The 6352-nt window shown below is 48.1% G+C and overlaps 1 pseudogene; it reads left to right on the forward strand.

The window, feature by feature from the left end:
• The first annotated feature begins 2316 nt into the window (after positions 1 to 2316).
• Positions 2317 to 4898, forward strand: LOC144127602 (very long chain fatty acid elongase 7 pseudogene; annotated as a pseudogene).
• The last annotated feature ends 1454 nt before the right edge of the window (positions 4899 to 6352 follow it).

Below are 6352 nucleotides of genomic sequence, written 5' to 3' on the forward strand. Positions count from 1 at the left end.
CGTCGAACACGAGAGTTCTCCCTATACTGGCCTAGTCAATGTCTCTACAATCATGGACCCTTCGTAACGTAACACGAATGTTGAGAGAGTTATAAGCGCGTGCGCGACAGGCCTCAAGAAAAAAAAAGTCTCTTCTCCTTCTCACTTGGCACTTGGGGTGCATTGCTCGACTTGTGGCGCTAGGCGCTCCAAAGAATGGTTAGCCTACGAAGAAAGGAAAATACTTTAAATGCTACCATGAGGGAATAAAAATATACGCAGGTTTCATGTCCTGTCATTCTGATGAAACCTCGTCAAATAGTGCTCGGCATATGTCCGGCCAGAGCGAGTGCGAAGGGCGTTCATACGTTTTCCAGTGTCCTCCATACGAATATCCCACGGCTGTTTGCCACGCTAGAGCTAGAAAACTTGCGAGACATTATTCCAATCACATCTTTTCGTGCCGCTTTGTGTGAGTAGTCCGATTGCGCGAGACTCTGTACAAGGCTCTCTTATTCTTTAGCTTTTTGCATTAATTTCACTGTTATGTGGGCACGGGCTTCGGGGAGTACTCATGTGAAAGCATTGCCTACTCAATAATTTATGTTGTTGTGCAGATTTACCATTGTGCATTTATTTTAACGACGTGTGTGTGTCTGTGTATGTTCTGCAAAGTTGTCTTGTAAAAGAAAAGGCAAACGAGAAAAAAAAAACATTGCTGTCATCACCACAGAGATCGTTCGTGCATCGCTCCCGTCCCGTTGCTTGTTAAGGGTGGCGAGGGCTCCTCAAGCTGCCACCGTACAGCTATTTCTCCTCTGCTTCCTCTACATACTGTGTGGAAATAAACGATTGAAACCGAATTGAATTGAAACCGATACGCAACAGCCAACGGGCGCTGCTTCCAAGAGGTTAACGAATGCGAGTAAAGCAGCGACGTCAAGAAATTCGTTATCATAGCGTTATCAATGCGGCAGCCCTGAATGACGTCACGTTATTGTTCGCTACATGGAGAATAAACAAACTGATTCTGTATTATAATGAGAAATGGTGGTGGAATTGGGGTTAATTACCGTCCAGATAGTTGCACGGGGCCATGGGGGACGTTGTATACACCAGAGGGCTCCGAATTCGTTTGGACCACCTGGAGTTAATTAACGAACACTGTCGTCGCACAGCACACTAGTATGTCTGCGTTTCACCTACATCGGAACTCGAGGCCTGGATTGGGTTTCGTAGCCACTTGTGAAAAACGCCATGCATCCGCACTCGATCCCGTTGCGCTGGACGTGTTGACACGGGCCGCGCTGTTAAATGCCGCATGGTGCGTCAATGTTTCCAGTGACCTTCACAAGTGCGCTCACGTCCTGCTTGGTTTCAAACTTGCGTGCTTCCTTCAGTGAGCCCAGGGCAAGAGGAACCAGTGCTCGAATGAAGGAAACACGGACGCAAGTATGGCGGCACTGTGGCTGCAGCATAGAGGAGGAAAATTGTCCAGGCAGCTGGATATGTGGTCACACGGAAGAGAAATAAGTAAAAAAAAATCCGCGTTTCCTTTGCGCTTCGCACGAGCCGCGAGTGGTGCTCGTGAATATTTACAAGCAGAATTGCAAGTCGTCCCGGATGAATGCGACAAGGCTAATGGCGGCCAAGTGCAATAAAGAAAGGCGCAGAGCGCATGCGTGCCTCATTAGGATACGCCTTTCGTAGCATTAAAAGAAGCGAGGCTCACTCCCTGCTTTCAAGTCACTGTCTATGACAGCAAGGAGTGGCTCAAAACAACGATTTACGGGCGCATCAGGGCCGTTAAAGATGCCATGACAAAATCTATATACGCTGTGAAATCTTCGGCGGATGGGTCGGAAGGCAAGTGGCGCACCTCGGGCATGGTCAACCAAATGGAGACTGGCCTCGCGGGATCGCTGCGACGCATGATGGTCGGCGATCCTCCGATGAACCACTGCCACCATCGGAGCCCAGTACGTGGATTCTCTAAATCGCTGCAAATCAAGCGGCCGCCGCCTGTAACCGGAATACCCCCTTTATAAGCGGTGTCGCCGATCGGCCGCCTTGCGTTATGAAGCTTCACAGTTCTTACCTTTACAGGAGAGAAGGACTGATAGCGATAGCTCTGCCGTGTTGTCTTGGACCATGAATACGTGCCATTTGCTTTGAGCAGCTCTCCAGGACAACAACGGACGCGTTGCCCCGTCTCTTACTTGGCTGAACGCGGATTTCGAAGAGATGCGATGCGGATCGAGGATTCGAGCATTAATCGTTGATCGTTTACAGTGTTCTGGTATCGAATACAAAGAACAACCGTTCTTGTTGGTTTACTTTATTTTACCTTTTGTACTCTTCTTACCAGCTAACCGACTTTTGTGCTCTCAGCACTGTGTATAGGCACTGCGTGCAGCCGTTCGACAAACTTTAGAACCGGCACTGCTGTGTTGAAAAGAACATGCATCCAGGTCTTAACATACACGTAACAACGTCTGAAACAACTCTTGCAGATTGAATTTAGCTTAACCACCACAAAAAAAGGAGGACACAGTTAAGAAGCACATATATGCGCAGGACACTATAAGCACAAAGACATAAGAATATAGATGGGCTAATTGATTACTGACGTAATGGGATATTTCTTTCCTAGCGCTGATTCGACAGACTAGAGAAAAGGGAAAAATAAGACCCCAGTAGATCTAGACACGGTCTAGCTTGGTTTCGTATATGCTTTTTTTCCTCCCGCTTGTTTTTCCACCAGACCAGCCCCTTTGCTGTGCTTATATCAGCGCTTGTCCTGTGTATGCGTACGGTCTTCTTTGACGCCATCGGTGGGCAGTGAAGAGAGAAACTGCAGAACCAGGAGTGAAAACAAAAAAAAAAAGAGAGCGTAAATATGACAGCTTCAACGTGAGCACAGCAATATTTTCTCCGAGTGAGCGGTTTATATATGGTTATGCCACAATTTTGTCGTTTTGGCGTGAACACTCCTTCTCTTGTCCCTTGTCTTTTGAGACTGGTTATTTTCAATTTACAATGTACAAATTGGCCCGCATTTCAACCCTTCTGTATTTTTCCTACGCTCTTCCAATACCAGTTTCGCCTCAGTATAAGGTATAATGGGGCACTTTGCTTCGGGTGAGGCTGCTTTTACGTTGATAACTAAAGGGACAGAGTGTAACATCGTCTGAACGCGAAACAAGGCACCCCCGTTCTTTACGACCTTACTAGAGACAGAGAGAGGGGAAAAAGACAAGGACACTTTTCTGTTTGTATTTTTTTCTTTTTGCAAGCGCTTTTGACACGCCTGCTTTTGGTGCGTGTAATTTCAAACTCGTGGCATGTTCCCCTGTAATTTCTTGCTTTATTCGCCTAATGACAGGGTCGACTGAGCGTCATTGACTCGGGTATTTGAAACAGCCTCGGCGTTTCGCGTCGGAACAGTCTCGACGAACCGGCGTCCGCACACGAAGGACTCCGCTTTCAAAGCAACAGGCACGCGGACGCCCAGTTCTCAGGCAGTTAACGATCCCGGCTTTCCATTTATGCTGAGGCATTCATGCTAAATGACGACTGTCATTTGATAGCTGCTCGTTGCTGCTTCAAAACGGACAGAGGTGCATTCGCGGCCGTCACACGGAGGCACTTTGCGAAGCTGACTGCAGCACCCGCCGCGGTGCCTCCTGCCATGGCTGCCGCTGACTACGCCACACGGATCGCTGATGCCCAGGACAGCGTCTTCAAGCGGGATCCCCGAACCGCCGACTGGGCCCTCGTCGGAAACAAACCGTTCCTCGTCTTGCTCCTCTTGACCTACGTGTATGTTGTGAAGATCGGTGGTCCTCGCTTCATGAAAGGGCGCAAGCCCTACGACAACATCAAACCTCTCATCGTGTTCTACAATGCTTCCATGGTACTCCTCAACTCATATTTTGTGGTGGCCTTCCTGTCAAGAACCTATCTGGGCGGCGGATACAGTTTCATCTGCCAAGGCATTGACTTCGAAGTGCGCGACGATACGACCATGAGCTTGCTCAACCACTGCTATGTCTACTTCTGGGTGAGAGTTTTCGACCTTCTGGACACTGTGTTCTTTGTCCTACGCAAGAAGGATTCGCACGTTTCGTTCCTGCATGTGGCGCATCATGTCCTGGTGGTCTTCAACGGCTGGTACGGCATGGCGTACGGAGCCGATGGCCACTCGGCATTCACCATCGTCTTGAACACGTTTGTGCACGTGATCATGTACGCTTACTACATGCTGTCTCTCATGGGACCGTCGTACCGGAAATACCTGTGGTGGAAGCGATACCTGACCCAATTTCAGATGTTCCAGTTCGTCGTGCTGATGTTGCATGGAATCATACCTCTGTTCATCGACTGCGGATACCCGAGGATAACCATCTACATCGGGATTCCGCAGGGTGTCTTCTTCCTCGTCATGTTCCTCCAGTTCTATGTCAAAAATTACAGCAATAGAAAGACTGCGAATGAGCAGAACGGTGTCAGAAACAAATTTAAATGAGAGCATGCATATGGACAATTGTTCTTCTCCTAATCGCCTCTCAGAACTCTCGCTCAGAACTTCTTTCGAGTGCGTAAAGCACACGTGTTGTTGTTTTGGTGTTCTAAGCGTTCCCGCCGAATTTACTTCGGGCTCTTAGAGATTATTCATCTGAGTTTTTAGAGAGAGTTCTCTGGCTGTTAGACATGTGTCAACCACGCGGTATGTTAAAGTGCACCTCAAAGCACTCAGCCTGTCTGGCACATCCTGTCAGAGTCGTCTCTGAGTGTGACACCATGTCGTGCGATTTGCCTGAGCAAAGCTTCATGAATGAAATGTGCAAATAAACTATACTCAGAAAACGTGCGTTCTAGGCAACAAAATGATGGGGATAACGCTTTTCAGTATTTAGAAGGACTGTTCGCAAAGTATGCGAGCGGATTTATTTTTTCTTGAAAACAGATACTGTGCGTGTTGAAGACATTAATTTCGCTTTCTTCACCTCCATATCTACCCATTCATTGAATGAGGTGGCTGGCAGTTCCGGCGTCGCATTCAGAAGGGCAGAGTGGTTTATCAGTGAATTTACACGGTGTTCTTCTCCATGCATGAATATTTATTATTGGAAAGTGCTCGAAAGCACACGAAGACGATTCTCGGAGTGGAATCCTGGCATCGCGGCTGGTACCGCCTGTCCTGGTACTGCTTCGTAAAAGCAAGGAACAGCCGGTTCTGAGATGGCAGCAGCGATGTGCCAACTCGGTTGCTCATCACAACGCGTGTCCCGCCTCTAGACAAACCGAAAACTTGGTGCGATGATGGCAGCGAAGGATGAAGATCGGTGGTCACGGGGCTAGAGCAAAACCATGGACTCTCACGAGCTGCTGTTTATGCGAGATAGAGAAACGGAAAGTGAAAGAACTGCCTGCAGGTGAACTGGACGCAGGTTCGTTTCGCTACCCTATATGCTTGGATAAGGGGAAAGAATAGTGAATAAAATCATCGAGAGAGAGAGAGAGCACAGAAATGATATAGCGCGTACAAAAGACATAAGGACGCGCGCAGACAGACTACAAAGAACCGCAGTCGAGGGGGGGAGGGGGGCGTACTTTTTCAGTTCCTAAGGTTTTCAAAGATAATTTAGGCGCGAGATACGTGATCGCCAAATTCGTCAACCGACTTTAACAAAGGGCCAGGCAGAATTTTGCGCTGAAGCTATACGAAAACAAAGCTTGCTGCAAGTTGCTAATAGTGCTCCACATTCACCGAATGAAATTGTGGGAGGAGGTGTGAGTCGGGCTATTCGGAAACGAAAGCGACGCGTTGATCAGTGAAATGCACCGTGGGAACCATTAATGTCGTGCTGGCGCTTTTTTTTTTCTTCACGAAGGCGTTGCCCACCACCCGTACGCTCCCTCATCCCGAAATATGCAGAAGAAGGATTACGTTAAATTTCTTCGCTTCCTTAGTGATTTTGCGAGGAACATTTCTGGAATTGTGGAAATCCTGTGGCTGGTAGCTCGACCACGAAAAAACGGCTCCCTGTCATTCAAGTGACCTGCAGGGCTTCTTGGAGAAGCACGTCGTTCTCCAAGTCTGCCAGTCATCCCAGACGTGTCCCTGTAAGACTACTGGCTATTCTGGTGGCCGAAGTATCAATTTAAAGGAAACATGTTTAATGCCGTTGGAGAGATAAAGCGCTTGCAAGACAGTAACGCTGGGCGCCATCTGAAAAGCGCTTGCAGCCCGCTTCAAGAAAGGGAAGGAACGATGAGAGAGATCTTTTAGGTTCTTAAGAGAACCATATCATTGTCCTTAGAAGGGGAGTGAGGCGTCATTGTCCAAAGTTACCGCGCATTTATGAAA

The sequence above is a fragment of the Amblyomma americanum genome, chromosome 4 (assembly GCF_052857255.1).
Source record: "Amblyomma americanum isolate KBUSLIRL-KWMA chromosome 4, ASM5285725v1, whole genome shotgun sequence".
Classification (NCBI taxonomy): Eukaryota; Metazoa; Arthropoda; class Arachnida; order Ixodida; family Ixodidae; genus Amblyomma; species Amblyomma americanum.